General features: G+C 38.4%; 1 pseudogene; it reads left to right on the top strand.

Moving 5' to 3' along the window:
• Positions 1-18,252: 18,252 nt before the first annotated feature.
• Positions 18,253-19,043, top strand: LOC105713291 (homeobox protein VENTX-like; annotated as a pseudogene).
• The last annotated feature ends 263 nt before the right edge of the window (positions 19,044-19,306 follow it).

Here is a 19,306-nt window from a genome sequence, read left to right as displayed (position 1 = left end):
CTCATATTTTATAATAAGAAAAACATTTCACTTAAAAAAAGAAATTTGAATCGGAAATGCAGGCTAAATATCAGAATGATTATTTTTAAAAAGTGGGGACTGGGCCAGGCAGAGTGGCTCATGCCTGTAATCCCAGCACTTTGGGAGGCTGAGGCGGGTGTATCACGAGGTCTGGAGTTCAAGCAGCCTGGCCAAGATGGTGAAACCCTACCTCTACTGAAAATATAAAAATTAGCTGGGCGTGGTGGTGGATGCCTGTAATCTCAGCTATTCGGGAGGCTGAGGCAGAGGATTGGAGGCAGAGGATTGCTTGAACCCAGGAGGCAGAGGTTGCAGTGATCCAAGATCGCCCCACTGCACTCCAGCCTGGGCAACACAGTAGACTGCAACTCAAAACAAAACAAAACAAACAAAGCACACAGACACAAGAAAGCAAGGTCGGGGTGGGGGGGAGACAGTTGAATATCTATAAATTTTACTACATCACGTTAGTTTATTGGCAGCAGACTTGCTAAGCCTCTCTCAGGCCTCTACAGCATTCAGCACCTTTATTTACTTGAATCTTTGAGTTGAACCTTTACAGACTTCCTGGTGTTGCTCTGTATTACACCATTTTCATGCTGCTGATAAAGACAGACCTGAGACTGGGTTTGTATGGGAAAAAGCATTTAATGGACTTACAGTTCTACGTGGCTGGGTGGAAGGCAAGGACGAACAAGTCATGTCTTTCATGGATGGCAGCAGGCAAAGACAGAGCTTGTGTAGGGAAACTCTACCTTCTAAAGCCATCAGATCTCATGAGACTTATTCGCTATCATGAGAACAGCATGGGAAAGACCTGCCCCTCCCGATGCAATTGCCTCCCACCAGGTCCCTCCCACAACATGTGAGAGTAAAAATGAGATTTAGGTGGGGACACAGCCATACCACGTGATCCCGCCTCTGACCCCTCCCAAGTCTTATGTCCTCACATTTCAAAACCAATCACGCTTTCCTAACAGTTCCCCAAAGTCTTAACTCATTTCAGCTTTAATTCAATAGTCCACAGTCCAATGTCTCATCTGAGACAAGGTAAGTCCCTTCTGCCTGTGAGCATGTAAAATCAAAAGCAAATTAGTTACTTCCCAGATACAATGAGGGTACAAGCCTTGGGTAAATACAGCCACTTCAAATGGGAGAAATTGACCATAACAAAGGGGATATAGGCCCCATGCAAGTCGGAAATCCAGCATGGCAGTCAAATCTTAAAGCTCCAAAATGATCTTTTTAAATTCCATGTCTCACATCCAAGTCATACTGATGCAAGTGGCTTCCCATGGTCTTTGGCAGCTCTGGCCCTGTGGCTTTGCATGGTACAGCCTCCCTCCCAGCTGCCTTCATGGGCTGGCATTGAGTGTCTGCAGCTTTTCCAGGTGGATGGTGCAAGCTGTTAGTGGGTGTATCATTCTAGGGCCTGGAGGATGGTGGCCCTCTTTTCACAGCTCCACTAGGCAGTGCCCCAGTAGGGACTCTGTGCGGGGGCTCTGACCCCACATTTTCCTTCTGCACTGCCTTAGCAGGCAGAGGTTCTCCATGAGAGCTCCGCCCCTGCAGCAAACTTCCTCCTGGACTTCCAGGCATTCCTATACATCCTCTGAAATCTAGGTGAAGGTTTCCAAACCTCAATTCTTGATTTCTGTGCACTTGCAGGCTCAGCACCATGTGGAAGCTGCCAGGGTTTGGGTTTTTCATCCTCTTAAGCAATGGCCTGAGCTGTACTTTGGTCTCTTTTAGTCACTGCTGGAGTGGCTGGGACACAAGGTACCATGTCCCTAGAGTGCACACAGCATGGGGATCCTGCACCAGGCCCATGAAACCATCTTTTCTTCCTAGGCCTCCACGCCTGTGATGGGAGGGGCTGCTGTGAAGACCTCTGATATGCCCTAGAGACATTTTCCACATTGTCTTGGAGATCAACATTCAGCTCCCTGTTACTTATGTAAATTTCTATAGACTCTTGAATTTTTCCTTTGAAACTGGAATTTTGTTTTCTATCACATTGTCAGTCTGCAAATTTTCCAAAGTTTTATGCTGTTTCCCTTTTAAAACTGAATGCCATTAACAGCACAGGAGTCTCCTCTTGAATGCTTTGCTGCTTTGAAAAATTTTTCACCAGATATCCTAAATTATATCTCTCAAGTTCAAAGTTCCACAAATCTCTAGGGCAGGGGCAAAATGCTGCCAGTCTCTTTGCTAAAACATAACAAGAGTCATCTTTGCTCCAGTTCCCAAAGAGTTCCTCATTTCCATCTGAGACCACCTCAGCCTGGACTTATTGTCCATTTTTCTATTAGCATTTTGGGCAAAGCCATTCAACAAGTATCTAGGAAGTTCCAAACTTTTCCACATTTTCCTGTCTTCTTCCGAGCCCTCCAAACTGTTCCAACCTCTGCCTGTTACCCAGTTCCAAAGTCGTTTTTTGGATGTCTTTTCAGCAGCACCCTACTCTACTGTTAACAATTTAATGTATTAGTCTGTTTTCATGCTGCTGATAAAGACAAACCCTGACTGGTCAATTTATACAGGGAAAAGCTTTTAATGGACTTACAGTTCCACATGGCTGGGGAGGTCTCACAATCATGGCAGAAGACAAGGAGGGTCAAGTCATGTCTTACATGGATGGCAGCAGGAAAAGAGAGAGCTTGTGCAGGGAAACTCTGCCTTTTAAAGCCATCAGATCTGCTGAGCCATATTCACTATCATGAGAACAGCATAGGAAAGACCTGCCCCCATGATTCAATTTCCTCCCATTGGGTCCCTCCAACAATATGTGGGAATTCTCCAGTATTTGGTTTTCTGTTCCACCTTAATTTACTTAGGATAATGGCCTCTAGTTCCATCCATGTCACTGCAAACATGGATGGACATGATACCGCTCTTTTTAATGGCTGCATAGTATTCCATTATGTATATGTGCCACATTTCCTTTATCCAGTCCACCATTGCTGGGAATTTAGGGTGAAGCCATGTCTTTGCTATAAATAGTGCAGTGATGAACATACATCTGCTTGTGTCTTTATGGTAGAATAATTTGTATTTCTTTGGGTATACACCACATAATGAGATTGCTGGATCAAATAGTAACTCTGTTCTAAGTTCTTTGAGAAATCTTTAAACTGCTTTCCACAGTGGCTGAACTTATTTACATGCCCACCAACAGTGGGAATTTTCTCCTCAACCTTGCTAGTATCTGTTATTTTGCTGCCTTTTTAATAATAACTATTCTGGCTGGTGTGAGATGGTATCTCACTGTGGTTTTGATTTGTATTTCTCTAATGATTAGTGATGTTGAACATTTTTTCAAATGCTTTTTGGCTGCATGTATATCTTCTTTTGAGAAGTGTGTGTTCATATTTTTTGCTCATTTTAATAAAATCTTTCTTCTTCTGGATAGGGTTCTATTCTGTCACCCAGGCTAGAGGGCAGTGGTGCAATCTCAGCTCACTGCAACCTCAGCCTCCCGGGTTCAAATGATTCTCCCACCTTAGTCTCTTGACTAGCTGGGATTGCAGGTGTGTGCCACCATGCCTGGCTAATTTTCGTATTTTAGTCGAGATTGGGTTTCACCATTTTGGCCAGGCTCCTCACCTCAAGTGATCTACCCTGCTTGGCCTCCCAAAGTGTTGGAGTTATAGGTGTGAGCCACCATGCCTGTCCTGCCCATTTTTTAATGGGGTTGTTTGTTTTTCACTTTTTAATTTGTTTAAGTTCCTTATAGATTCTGGATATTAGACCTTTGTCAATTGCATAGTTTACAGATATATTCTCCTATTGTGAAAACTGTTTCATTTTTTGATAGTTTATTTTGCTGTGCAGAAGTTCTTTAGTTAAATTTTTGGCTGTTTTAAAAAAAATGTTTAGTCCTACTTCTATCAGACTTCCTATGCCTTGTTCCTTCACCTTTTCCCTCACCTCCAGGCAGAGTATTTTCTGACAATAAATCCTCTGTGCTAAATGCATACATATTACTTATTAATTAATTAGTTACTTGACTGATTCATTCTCTCAACTAACATTTGTGTGACTACTCTTTTCCAAGCACAATTCCAGGCACTGGTGTTCAGCAGTAAACAATATACACTTTCATCATAAAACACATATTCTAATTGCATGACAATTTTAGTAAATAGTTTAAAAAAGAAGGTATTAAAAAATTTAACTCAAAGTAAAACTTGTGCTTAAAAAATTTAAAAGTAGTGTCTGTAGCTTCTCTCATCTCTTTTGAGCTTTCACATACTAGTTAGTGGGTAGGGAGAAGAAATGAAAAGTTTGATTCAGTTTAAAGTTGATCTAATCAGATACTTTAAGCAGTCCCTCTAGGCAGTGGTTCTCAGATTTTGGTGTGGAAGTTGATACATGCATTAAGACTTAGGCCACACCCTTCAAGGAACCTGGTTCTCTCTGAGCTCTCTTAACAACCCAGGTGGATCTGACAAACGACAAAGTATGAGAACCTTTGCTTTATGAAAATTTCAGTCCCTCTTAAACAAAAATGTTTAGATCCTCATTCTGATCTCTTCTAAACATGGTTCTTACCAAGATGGAGCAAAGGCCAGTGCTCGGAGGCAGGATGTCTACTTGGTTGTTGCCTGGCTGATACTCGTGGTCAAAGTCTATGGCTAGAGAAGCTCATCATTTGTCTCTCTGGGCTGGGACAGGGCCCAAAGCCTCCTTCATTGACTCAGATTCCCATTGGTTATGCTAGCACTAGAGACCTTTAGGGTTTGACTGCAGTCTCTTGCAGTTCTAGGCAAGATTTGCTCTGCAGAATTCACTACAAACCCACTTCCTCCCTACTAAGGGAATCCCCTCTGATCAGCTCCCTAGCTAGACATTCCGAGTTGTAGATTATGTTTTCACAATGTAAAACCCAAAAGGATTCAGAAAATTATAGCTCATGGCCTCCTGCTGCCCAACTAGGCTATACCCTCAATATTACTATGCTACAGTCTGCCCCAGGGAAGCCTGTGAGGAGCCACAAACACAGGGAAGTAGGGATTTTTTTTCCCCTTTCTCTTTCTTTCCATAGTTTCCCAAGGGTAGAAAAGTGCAGATTTTCTCCTCTTTCTGCTATGTCTGGACATCCCTTACATACATAAAACTCTCTTGTCTCTTCCACAAAGCCTGATCCTTTATAAGCTGAAGGAGGAGATATAGGAATTTATATAATCCTTTCTGAAGACCAAATCTTGTCCTTTGAATTTCAAAAGCTTAATGTTTCCTAGGACTTTCTCAGTGCAGTCCTACTGGAACTAATCCTGTCGGCAGGTGGATGATTCCAGAAAAGAGCCAAGATTTATTTTCGGTAAGCAAAGGCAAGATCACATTAATAATTTAAAAAGAGAATTATTTCCCCTTTGCAAAAATAAATACACCAGAAACTTTCATTTCTGTGATAAATGCTATTAATACAATTAAACAGGATCATGGGATAGGGTGCTGCTGAGAAGAGGTGAGAATGGCTTTGAATAAGTAGTAAGGAAATGCCTTCCTGCATTGGTGACATTCGAGCTGAAACCTGAACGATGAAAAGGAAACAGACTTGAGACAGTCTAGGATAAAGTGTTCCAGGCAGAGAAATCAAATGCAAAAGCTTGGGGGGTATTAATGAATTTGGCATGTTTCAGAAACAGAAAGCAGTCCTGTAAGTTTCCAGAACTGTGAGAGCCCAGAGAGGTAGACAGGCCCAGATTGTGAGTCTCGTAGGCCACAGTAAAGAGTATGATTTTATCCCAAATGAAATATGAAGCCATTTGATCTTTTTTTTTTTTCTTTTGGAGCAAAGGAGGGATCTGATTTATGGTTCTGAATGATCACTCTGGTGGCTATGCTAGGATGAAACATAGATTGAAGAATAAAGGAAGCAGGCAGTTGAATTGCTTAATTCAGGGGAAAACTGATGGAGGCTGGCTCAGACTAGAGTGTCAAGTGGGTCATGGACAAAGAATACTGGGTAGACTGGAACTGTGTTTCCAGAGAGAGAGGTGATGAGATTGAATGTGAGAGTGAGGGAGAGAGAAGAAATAAGCAAGGACGATCCTTGGGGTTTTCAAGGTTCTAAGTTGGTAACAGAATGTACACAGATATGTATGTACGTATATATGTGTGTGTGTGTCTGTATATGTGTGTGTAAAATATCCCTTCTTTGAGTAACGTTTGCAGACTGTGGTATCAGCTATTTTTCAAGTAGAGTTGCAAATATCAGTGATTAGAACTGTATGAGGTAAAAGAAAAAGAGAGTCACATTTTAAGTACTTCTGTGACAGGCAGTGTGCTAAGTACTTTATATATGGTATCTCACTTGAAATTTTTGCCTCCATTTTATGTAGTTATTATTATTGCCATTTATTAAGTTGGTGCAAAAGTAATTAATGTTTCTGTCATTTTTTTTTCCAATGGCAAAAACTGCAATTACTTTTGCACCAACTTAATAATAGATGTGGAAGCTTGACCCAGGTTGGAAAAGAAATTAGCACACTTCAAAGACTTATTCAATGAACAATTTTAAAGGACCTACTATGTACATGATATTTATTGTTGTTACTCAGAATGGGTAACACCGTTACTATCACTATGACCATTTATGAAGAATAAAAGAGTTTTAAATCCTCATTGTTGTGTTGTGCATTTTCAAGCTCAAAATGGCTTAAAACCAAAGACCTTGTGTTTCATGCACTAACTATAATATGTATTAGCTATGGTCGAAAATATTCTCAAGTAGGCATCATACCAGGGTGTCAGTCAAAATATCTATATTATGTACAAGCAGTGTTGTGAAGGTTTTAGATGATGAAATGTGACCACAGTGGGAGAGTTTTAAACTTAGCTTTTTAATTTGTCTTCATTCAAAGTTCAACTTCTGCTACTTTTTAAGTTTAACAGAGTTGGGAATACTATCTCTTTCTTTTTGTCCTTTAGCCTATTTTTATTTAATTTTTTCTTACATTAAAATTCAACATTCATTCAATAAACATCTTTGAGCACCTATAGTACATACAATAATCCATAAGGCAACGGAAGTCAAATACCCCAAAGAATTTCTTGGTTATGGATGTGATTTCATATTACATATTAATGACTTGGCCTTGGTTCAGTACACTTTTTATATTACAGAGGAATATTGGATATCATATAAAAAGAATCATTGTTTAATATTAAGGAGAATAGAATAAAGTTTAAACTTCATGGTTGCTACAAATGTTAAATGTATTTGCATACAAAGAGAGAAAGAAAAGACCAAAAGAAAATAACAAATAACACTCACAAACATATTTTGAGTCCATCATTACTCTGATACGAAAGCCAAACAAAGACATCGCAAAAAAAGATTACTACAGGTCCAAATGTTCTCGATTAGCAAAACGCTGACCTCTGAGTTGCAGAATAATAGATCATTTTCCATGCTTCCTAGGTTCTAAATATTTCTTTAAATTAATGAAAATATATGCAATAAAAATTTTGGTCATGAACAGATTTTTTTTTGTTTTGGCAGGAACACTTAACCTGAGATCTACCCTCTCAATTGGTTAAGTTGTTACAGCAGATCTCTGAATGTATTCATGTTGCATAACTGAAACTTTATTATTTGTTGAATAGCAACTCTCATTTCCATTGTGCTTCAGCTCATGTAACCATTCTACTGTTCCTTTGAGTCCAACTATTTTAGATACCTCCTATGAGTGGAACCATGCAGCTTTTGTCCATCTGTGACTCTTATTTAACTTACCGTTGTGTCTTCCAGATTCATCAGTATTATCACATGTAGCAAGCATTTCTTCTTTTATAAGGCTGAATGATTTACAATTATATGTACATACTGCATTTTCTTTATCCATCCATTTCTCAATGGAAATTAAGGTTGTTTCCCTATCTTAGCTATTGTGAATTATGCTGCAATGAACATGGAAATGGAGATAACCCTTTTGGATGCTGATTTTAATTCTTTTGGATACATATCTGGAAGGGGGATTGTTGGATCGTATAGTAGTTCTATTTTTATTTTTTTGAGAAATCTCTATACTGCTTTTCATAGAAACAGCACCATTTTATGTTCCAAACAATGGTATACAAAGGTTTAAATTTCTCCACATCCTCACCAACAATGGTTATTATTATGTTTTGATAATAGCTATCCTAACAGGTATGAGGTGATTTCTCACTGTGGTTTTAATTTGCATTTCTCTGATGATTAATGATGTTGAGCATCTTTTCATATACCTGTTAGCCATTTGTATGTCTTCCTTAGAGAACTATCAATTAAAGTCTTGCCCACTTTTCATTGGATTATTTGTTTATTTTCCTATTAAGTTGTAGGACTCAAATAAATAAAATCAGAAATAAAAGTGGACATTACAATTTATGCCACAGAAATAAAAAGGACCACAAGAGACTATTATAAACAATTATACACCAACAAACTGGATAATCTAGAAGAAACAGTTAAATTCCTAGACTCATACAGCTTACTGGGACTGAATCATGAAGCAACAGAACATCTGAGCAGACTAATAATAAGCAAGAAGATTGAAGCAGCAATCAAAACTTCCAAACAAAGAAAAACACAGAACCACATGTCTTTGCTGGTGAGTCTACCAAACATTTAAAGAAGAGCAAACACCAATCTTTTCCAACTATTCCAAAATAATTGAAGAAAAAGGAACACTTACAAACATATTTTGAGTCCATCATTACTCTGATATCAAAGCAAAACAAAGACATTGCAAAAAAAGATTACTACATGTTCAAATGTTCTCGATTAGCAAAAGTCCTCAACAGACTACTAGCAAATCAAATTCAACAGTACATTAAAAGGACCATACATCATGCACCACACATCATGGGATTCATCTTTGGAGTGCAAGGATGGTATAACTTGCTAATCAATTAATGTGAAACACTACATTAACAGAATGAAGAATAAAAATCACATTATCACTTTAATGATGCAGAAAAAATGTTTGACAAAGCTCAACAATCTTTCACTATAAAAACTCAAAAAACTAGATGTAGAAGGCATTTACCTCTATATCATAAATGTCACATATGATAAACTCACAGCTCATATTATACTAGATGATAAAAAAAACTGAAAGTTTTTCCTCTAAAATTAGGAAAAAGATGAAGATTCTCACCTTCACTACTTCTATTCAGCATAGTATTGCAAGTACTAAGCAGATCATTTGGGCAAGACAAATAAATGAAAGACACCTAAATTGGAATGGAAGAAGTAAAATTGTCTCTGTTTGTAAATAACAAAATCTCATATAGAAAAGATTAAAGACTCTATAAAACAAAAACAAAACAAAAACCAAAAAATCCTGTTAGAAGTAATTTTAAAAGTAAGTATAATTGTAAGATACAAAATCAAGATATAAAAATCAGTTGTGCGTTTATACACTAACAACAAACTGTCTGAGAAGGCAATTAAGAAAACAATGTTATTTACAAAAGCATAAAAAAGACAAAAATACTTAGGAACACATTTCACCAAGGAGATGAAAGATATGTACACTGAAAAATATGAAATATTGATGAAAGAAATGGAAGAAGACATAAATGAACAGAAAGACATTGCACATTCATGAATAAAAAGATGTAATAGTGTTAAAATGTCCATACTAGCCAAAACAATCTACAGATTCAATACAGTACCTATCAAAATCCAATGGCACTATTTGCAGAAATAGAAGAAAACAATTCTAAAATTTATTTGGAACAAGAAAAGATCCTGATAGCCAAAGTCATCTTGAGAAAGAAGAACAAATCTAGAGGCAACACACTTTCTGATTTCAAGATACATTACAATGCTACAATGATTAAAACAGTACAATATTGACATAAGGTGACATATTGACCAATGGAACAGAACAAAGAGCCCAGAAATAAAACCATACTTAAAAGGTCAACTGATTTCTGACCTGCTTGACAAGGGAACCAAGCATAAACAATGGGGAAGAACAGTCTCCTCAACAAATGATGTTGAGAAAACTGGATATCCACATTGAAAAGAATAAAACTGGATATATGGAAACAAATTAGAAATCCATGTGAGACACTGAGAAATTAGACTATGGGAAAGATCCTGCTAAATATAAGCCAGACAATCATATCACTTCTCTCTACAAAATCCTGTGATGACTTCCCATCTCACTCAGAAGAAAAGCCAAAATAATTCGTAACCAATAGCCTAACCCATTCCACTTCCATCTCTGTCAGCAGCCTGACTTGATGTCCTACTTCTCTCTCACACTCACCCCACTCCAACAACATTGGCTCCCTTGCTCTTCCTCAAATATGGCAGGTATACTCTCACCCCAGGGTCTTTGCATGCACTTTTTTTCTCTTCCAGAAATTTAAGAATTTACTTCCATATATTGATCATATTGACTTCTCTTTAAGTTTTGACTCAAATCTAACCTTCTTAGTGTGCTTTTTCTTTATGACCTATTTAAAATTGCAAGCCCTCTAGTACTCTTTATCCCTCTTCCCCTTGTTACTTTTTCCATAGCATGTATGACTCAATATAATATAATATAACATGATATGCATTTTATATATTTATCTACATATTTTTGTTATTTTCTGTCTCCCTCCAGTAGAGTATAACTTTGATAAGGACAAGGTGCTGTATCCCTTGTATGTAGAAAAATGCTTCACCTATCATGGGCAATTAACAAACATTCTTGTATGAATGAATGAATTTTAGGTGAGGTAACTGAACCTAGAAGAGTTAAACAACTTCACCTAATGTTAGCAAACTTCCTTATAGTCTCCATTTTCTGATTCTATAGTCCAATATACCTTTTCAGCATACTGTTTTACCCTTACAACATCTATATGCTAAATTAAATTTGAATTTTTTTTGGCTGTCTGCTACTTATAAATGCTTACAATTGAATAGATTTGTTTTCTTATACAAAGACCACAGAATTCAGAGTATGGTTTTGACTTGTTGATTTCTCGAATGATCCTTTTTTAGAATTTGACTGTTTTCTTTTTTAAAATAAATCAGAGCTAGAACGTAACATAGACCCTAAAATTTTCAAATTAGTATGTTAAGCAGAAGAGCACATTAGACCAAGTTGTGCACAGAGAGACAAAATTTCATTTTCATGTATTTAATGTAAATGTCCAATTTGCAGCAAATTTAGGGAATGTTTGATTAAATTTTTCAATGAGATCATTAACATTATCTAACATTTTGACTTTCACTTCAAGCTGCAAGGTCCAACCTGTCTTCAAACAATTTTGCCTGAGAATTTTAGTGTTTGTCAGGGAATCAGGGAAAGAGAAAATAAAGTGTGAGTCTATTTTCCTACCTGAACTATATATATTAAAAGGAAACCTATGGGGTAGGAAACATTATATATTTTTACAAGCATCAAAAATGTACCAGGTGACTTAATCTGAAAGTTTACTGTTTTGTAGGTCACACTTATGGGACCCTACTACTAACTGGTTAAATGATTGGTTATTTCCCCAAACTTGTGTTTCAAATTTCACAATCATTCTCAAGTGGACTGATGAACCAATGTGAAGATTGATTCAGGGGAGCCCTGCAAATTTGTATCATTTGTCACAAACTTGAGCTGCTTAAAGGATACAATATTTAGACATATGAGTATATATCTATAAGATATTTTCTCAGATTCTAAATGAGAATTAGGTTTACTTGACTGATGGTGAGCATCCTGGTGAATCTTGGGAATTCATTTTTTTTTGTACAAGTGAAGAATGGATTTAATTTTACAAAGTGAGTGCTCAGCAATTATAAAATGATAAAATGCTATTCCCTGTTCTCTGTCTTACTTTCAGCCATGTCTCATTCATGTTTATATTTGATGGGTTTACATGGGTTTGTCTTTCTCTTTGCTGTGAGTGAATTATCTGTTTGTGAAGCTCTTCAGTGAAATTTTGAAGTTGCACTTAGCTGTTGATAGACTCTCTCTCTGTCTCTCTCTCTCCTTTATCTTTATTGCTTTTAAAGAGAAGGAGTGTTCTCAAGAACAGAAAGTCAAACACCACATGTTCTCACTCATAGGTGGGTGTTGAACAATGAGAACACATGAACAAAGGGAGGGGAGCATCACACACTGGGGTCTGTTGGGGGGAAATAGGAGAGGGACAGCAGGGGGTGGGGAGTTGGGGAGAGATAGCATGGGAGAAATGCTAGATATAGGTGATGGGGAAGAAGGCAGCAAATCACAGTGCCATGTGTGTACCTATGCAACAATCTTGCATGTTCTTCACAAGTACCCCAAAACCTAAAATGCAATTTAAAAAAATAGAAAACTGAAAAAAAGAAGAGAAGGAGTGTTCTAAACATTCCTGTCCTCAGTCAAATATTTCTGGGTTCAGTGAATTTGATGGGTTTTTTACAAACTGTATAAATTCAAGAAGTATTCAAAGCATACAAAAACATGACAAATGCTTAATTTCCTATGTCCACTGTGACTGACAGAACATCCAATAATGTGATGAAAAGCACTCCTGAATCTATTTCCTGAAAAAATTTTAATTGAACATAAGATCAAAAGGAACTCCATCCTAGATCCACTTGGCATTTAATACTTTCGATTAAATTAAAGAGTGAAGCTATTTCTTGATGTTTTCTATTTCAGTGTAGCAACAGCCGTCACCAGACAAATGCAGTCGTTTAGAATTCTTTTTGGGCAGAAATAAATGATACTGAGAACAGGGATGTACAGATTATTTTATCTTAGAAAACAATAAAGATGAGAGAGAGGAGACTGCGGTGAGGGGAGAGAGTCTGAGAGATTATATGAACATATAAATGTAACTTCAAAATTCCACTGAAGAGCCTCACTAATGGATAATGAATTCATAGTAAAGAGAAAGACAAAAACCCTATGATCTCCAACCTTCTCTGGAATCGTACTCATTGGAAGAAAGGGCTGCCTAAAAATTATTTCTGCACAGGAGCAAGGTCATGTTCTGGTTCACCTGAGAGAGGTCACTGGGTCCACACAGAAGCTAGGATGCAGTAAGCAAGCAATCTTGTCTTTTCAGGCTAATAGCTGCACTCCCTCTAGTGGTCACAATAATGAACTGAGATCTAGCGACTTGTAGACTTTAAACCAAATAGACTGGTATTGTTCTCTGGAAGTGGCTGCTGCTTCTGACAGAGCATCTGTACCTCTCCATATGAGATGCTTTGATACCTCCCCTTTTTCCAGGAAGGAGTCTGTTGTGGCTGAGGCCTTTGTAGGCCAGGAGTGCTTTTGCTCACTTTAAACCAGTCCCACACTGATGTCTGCTGTATGGTGCATTTTATTATTAATATTATTTGAAACAAGAGAAGATATTGGAAAATGCACTGGGTGGAGTGTCAGGAAAATTGTCTTTGCTCTGTGACCTGGGGCAGGTCCATGATACTCAATCTGTGTGTGACAGTTTATTCATATCTAAGACCCCAGGGTGATATGCAAAGCTTTCCTCCACTCGTTTAATACTAATCAGGTACTAGGCTGGGTGCTTTGTGGGGCTCAAAGGGTTTCAAGCTCAAAAGAAAAGATAAAATATTAATGTAAATATCTAAAATACATCATAGGAAGTATAAATTTTGTACCAGAAGGCCACAAGAGAGTTACACATAGAATACTGAGGGTTAGATAAGTAACTAGAGGTGGTAGGCCTGAGGAGGTGTCATGAATATTGATCTGTATCTATGTGTGTCTTGTCTCTTTGTCTAGTCTCTGTTCATGTATACACATTTAAACACAATATATACATACAGTAATATATGTATATATAATATACATGTGTATAGTCAATAAAATGAAATCCATAATCAACAAAAAGAAGACCACTTGGGGGAAAAAGGTTTGCAACATGAGTAGCAGATAAAACTATATTGTTAATGTACAAAGAACTCTTACAAATGAATTAAAACAATCAAACTTTTTGATGACAAAATGGGAAACGGATATAAACATGCCATTCTCAAAAAGAGAACTACAGATTTCCAAAAATATGCAACAAGTACATCTAAGCATACTAGCAACTAGATAATTTAAATTAAATGTTAATTAGTTAAATTATTTTCAAACATTAATTATTCAATTGAATAAATTTAATTGTAACTAACAAAATCAAAAATTCTGATTAAAGCAGTAATATCTGAAGTTGATGATCACTAGTATTGTCGAGGCCATGGAGTAAACAGGCTTTTAGATGAAGGGAGTATACATCGATACTCTGTCTGGAGAAAAGGCTGGTGATAAGGGTCAAAATGTAAAATACTTGATATTTAGTGGTATATCTGAAAAAAAAAACTGAATGAACAGCTACATGAAATTGTCTGTGTGATAATCTTCATTTTAGCATTTTGTATAATAGCAACAGAAACAACAAAAAACAGTCAATCAACCCTAAATAACTTGCTCTTTGGGAGTGGTTAAATAATTGGGGAAGAGCCACATGATAGAGCATTTCACTATAAAGAAAATTCCTGTAGATCTACATTTATAACATAAAAATACTTATAAGATGTTAGGGAGAAAATAGCTTATAAAAGAATATGTATGATATGCCACAATTTTATTAAAAGAGTAAATTGTGTGTACATGTGAATTAGCATGGAAAAACATCCAGAAAAATATAAATTAAAACATTATTATGGATATCACTCAGTGCTGAAATTACAGGCAATTTTTACTTTCTTTTTATACCTTTCTCTCTTGTCTGTGTTTCCTACAATTATGAAAAATGACTTTTATTAGTATACAAACCAATTAGGCAAAATTAAGCAAATTTTATTGAGGATGAGAAAGCCTGAGCAACTGGGGCAAATTCTCATGAAGATCCCTAACTGCCTCTTCCACAGTGTTTCCTAATCCGAAAGTACAGTTTCCTGCTTCAGTTTATAGTACTGCAGAGGTAAATAAAGGGACTAACAAAAGAGATGCATCTTTTCACAGACCATAAAATTTGCATTTCACTGGTGAAAAATTCTCTTTTCATGTCTCTTAGGCACTATTTTAAGCATCCATATGGAAAAAGGTAAAAAACACACTTGCAAAAGACACAAAGACCCTCCCTGAAGGAAGTATGATGACAAAGTGAGCTTATATGGTGAGGACACATCCCCCTCTGCCTACAGTCAGCCCCCTATGGGCCTGGTGTATGTGCTGTGGTCAGCATCAAGGTGTAAGAGCTGAAGAAATGGCCAGTAAGAGATAAGCCTATGGGAAGTGGGTATGACTGATGACTGTGCAGGCCTTCCATAGGCTCAGTGACAGTCATGACCTCTTATCTTAGAGCTCACATTCTGCTATCTTCCCACTGGGCAGGTAGCACATTATCTGCAGCTCCCTTAAGGATGCTCTTCTCTACTCTTGAACGTTGCGTCAAACTTACTCTATCTGCTGCCACAGTGGAAGAGCCAGACAGCCTTGTGCTTGAATCCTAGTATTACCATTTAATGTTTACGTGATCCTTGGGGAAATAACCGAACTTGCTAAAATCTCAGTTTCCTCATCTATAGAGCAGAGATAATCCCATTGCTTTCACTTCTTGTGAAGATAAAGGGGCACAAGTATAGGGCCTAGCACACAGTGTTCCAGAAATGAAAATTAAGCCATTTCCTGTATATTAAAGCAAAGTGGTTATTAACTTCCATTAGTCATAATTTGGGTGACCAAATAATTTATTAAACAAATAAGATCACTCTTGACAGTGAAAAGGCATGTTTTGGTTATGCTGAGGCAAAGTGCAATCTGGCAAACTGAGATGGATGGCCATTCTAGTTGTAAGGGTCTTAATTTGACTTTCTGAAATTGTACAATGTTTACAGTGGTTGGTACTTTATTATCAGCACTGAATCTACGTGACTTCTCTGGGGAACATGGGTTGTGAGAATGTGAGAACTCCCTGAGCACATATTCACAGTGCACTTTGTTGCTTTACTATTACTTGCAAGCACAGCAGTGTTTCCATAGTATATTATTTGACTTTATGTCTAGCATACTGTACTTACTAAGTAAATGTTCAGTGAATTCATGACCAGATGCCCTGGAAATATTGGTCTCAGATGCCCGGAAATGGCCCCAGCATTTTCTGGGTGGTTCATAGCAGTCAGCCCAGCTTTCTAGCTGCTGGATAATTAAATGTATTCTTATGGTCAGCCTAAGGTAGCAACAATCATCACTGCTGTCTCTTTCATCAAGAATAGAGGTTGCTGATTGCTGCTCTTCATAAGATGTTCTGGGGATTTCTGAAGGGGCTGGGACACCACCTGGCTTCCCTGACATCCTGTGGTGTCACTCTGCTTTGCTTGTGTACTGGGCTGTGAGTCGTTTGAGAGCAAGCACCAAAATTGTTTTGTTTATGCTTGTGTTCCCAGCCCAGATAGCATAGTGAACACAGAGCTTAATAAACATCTGTGGAAAAAATAAATGAAAATGGTAATAACGAAATAATTATGAAATAAGAAAAAATGGGAAGAGTATTGTACTTTTTCCTATAAATTCACTTATCTTTAGGGCTCATTTTCTGTATCTATTAAGTGGGAATAATAAGCTCACAGAATAACATAATGCATTCTGGTCATGATAAATCATTAGCACTATTGATAGTGACTATGCTATTAGCTTTGGATTCAGAAATATTGAAGTTTGAATATAACTTTTATTAACTGTTAGATCTTGAAAGTTACTTAGCTTCTTTCTCTAAGCCTCAGTTTCTGTTGCTGTAAAGATTAAACCAGATATTGTGAAAAGTAAGTATTATCTATTGCTCAGTAAGTGAAAGGTATTATCAATATTGTTATTCACATCTAAAGTTGTTTTAAGGTCTTAGAATTTCATAAGTTTTGTTTCTATTATTTATATAACATCCATAAAATAAAAAAGTACCATTAACATTCTTACTCACAATTAGAAAGCCAGCAAGATTTATTAAGTTTGGATTATTGGGAATTGAGAGTGAATTGACAGATAATGATGCATAGAAACCAACAGTAACTAAAAGTTGTATAGTATTTTATGGTGCACAGAATATTTTCACAACCACAGGATTCATAACATAGGAATAAACTATGCAGTATTGGTATGCTTGTATGCATGACTGTGGATTGCATTTGTTCCTCATCATATTATTAGGGAGCTCCCATGAACACTAAAAGCCATGTGTAACTCATTTACCTGGCTGGCTTAAGAGGAATTTGATAGCTTCCAAAAGTTTCCACTCTCTTCCCTAGCCAGAAAATCAGAATGCAGGTGCATCAGAGACTGAAGAAAGTTTAATGTAGATTTGTCAGGTGTGGGGGGGAATATCTGGAGAGAAAATTTCTGTAACGTGTGTGTGTGTGTGTGTGCGTGTGTGTGCATGCATGCATACACACAGGCATGTCTGTCTACACACCATACATGAGAAAGGGAATGAGAAATCCTCTTCCTGCATTCAATGAGAAAGACAGTGGAGAAAAAAATTGTAATGACTCATTCTGAGCCATGGAAGAATTTCAAAGCAAGTGCTAGAACTCTTTACTCTCCCATCTTTAGAAGTCTCTCATTTACTTATTTACTGGTTTCTCAAACAGAATTTCTGAACACTTGTCAACCCTAACACTTTGTGTATCATCTTCTTGATTACTTATTGCTCAGAGTTTCCATTTCAAACATCTTACTTCAGTTATTAAGTTTCTACTTAAAACTAGCTTGGAAGCAAGAATGAATAATTCAATACACATTTTCATTTATCCATTTCTTTCTGTAGATAGGATACTGAGAAAAAAATTCTAAAGCATCCTACACATTCTGAAAAACATAACTAAGATATATTTCATGCACATGATCTGTGAGTTCCATCCTAAGTGCCAGAAACATTAACTCTTCTGGTCAGTGAGCAGAAACTTTTGTACCTTGAAAAGCTAAAATAAATAAATAAATAAATAAATAAATAAATAAATAAATAAATAAATAAATAAATAAATAAAATGTTTTAGAGGGACACTAGTCCTTTAGAATACAGAAAGCAAGTATATCCTGTGACTATAGAGACTATTTCCCCTCTAAAACTGAAGCTTTTCCAGACAAACATTCATCACATGTAGAAGTAGCTGCAGAGGCTAAAACTGACTGCTTTTGTCCAGTTTATACCCACAACTTTCTATGTTAGCCTTGAAAATAGTGACCTTGTGGATCCCGCGCCTGGCCAGCCCCGCCCGGCCTTCCCTCCGGCCCACTGACCACCATGCGTCTCTCCTCCCCGCGACCTCGTGGCCGGCAGCAGCCCTCCAGCTTTGGCTCGGTGAACTGGCTCTCCCAGAGCAGCTGGGGCCGACCCACACCCCCAGGTCTGTGGACGCCTCCTCGGGGAGCCTCCCTGGCCCAAGCCAGGCATCCGGCACTCGGGATCCTCCTTAGGCCGTCAGCATCAAGGAGGCTAGGTAGTCAAATCTGCCTGCGCCAGAGAGGACTGTGGCTGGGTTGAGTAAGGAGCCAAACCCCTCGCGGCCTGCCACCGTGTCCGCTCAGCCTTCACCAAGGAGCACGTCCATGCCCTGGAGCCTGGTGCCGTCTTCCGGCACCGGCGCCACCAATACCTGGGCCCTCTAGAGCAGAAGAGGCTGGCCGGGGAGACAGATGTAGCTCTCAGAGGTCCAGATAAAAACCTGGTTTCAAAATCGCCGGACGAAACGCAAACGGCAGATGCAGGACTCCCAGCTCAACAGCCCCTTCTCGGGGTCTCTCCACACGCCCCGGCTTTCCACTCACCATCTTTCGGCCTTGCCAATGGCCTGTAGCTGCTGTGCCCCTGGAGACCCCTTCCCGGGCCCCAGGCTCTGATGCTGCCCCCTGGCTCCTTCTGGGGTCTCTGCCAAGTGGAACAAGAGGCCCTGGCCTCTGCGTGGCTTCCTGCTGGAGGCAGCCTCTGGCGTTTCGTCCCCAAGTCCATGAAGTGGCGTGGATTCGCAAGGACCAGCCCTGTCCACGGGGCCCTGGGACCTGTGTGCTCCGCAGGAGACAGGGGATGCATTTTGAGGGAGCGCCTCTGACTCCATGCCTCCCACACGCGGTCTGCGCAGATGGCACCTGGCGCCTACCCGGAAGACTCAGGGGTTCTGTTTACATCGTGGCGGCACCTCTCACCCTGACACACGCTAAGGTTCTGGAGATTTCTGGAGAATATATTTATTAAAGCCACCTCTTCACTGAAAGTTACCAACAGGGGCGGTTTAGGAAGCAAATGAAGGGTCAGTGAACAGAGTCAAACGCAGAAGTGGGCTTGTTATGGGTAGAGCTTT

Source organism: Aotus nancymaae, unplaced genomic scaffold (genome assembly GCF_030222135.1).
Source record: "Aotus nancymaae isolate 86718 unplaced genomic scaffold, 86718_ANA_hifiasm-v0.15.2.pri h1tg000006l, whole genome shotgun sequence".
Taxonomy (NCBI): domain Eukaryota; kingdom Metazoa; phylum Chordata; class Mammalia; order Primates; family Aotidae; genus Aotus; species Aotus nancymaae.
This window is presented reverse-complemented; position numbering and strand designations above follow the sequence as displayed.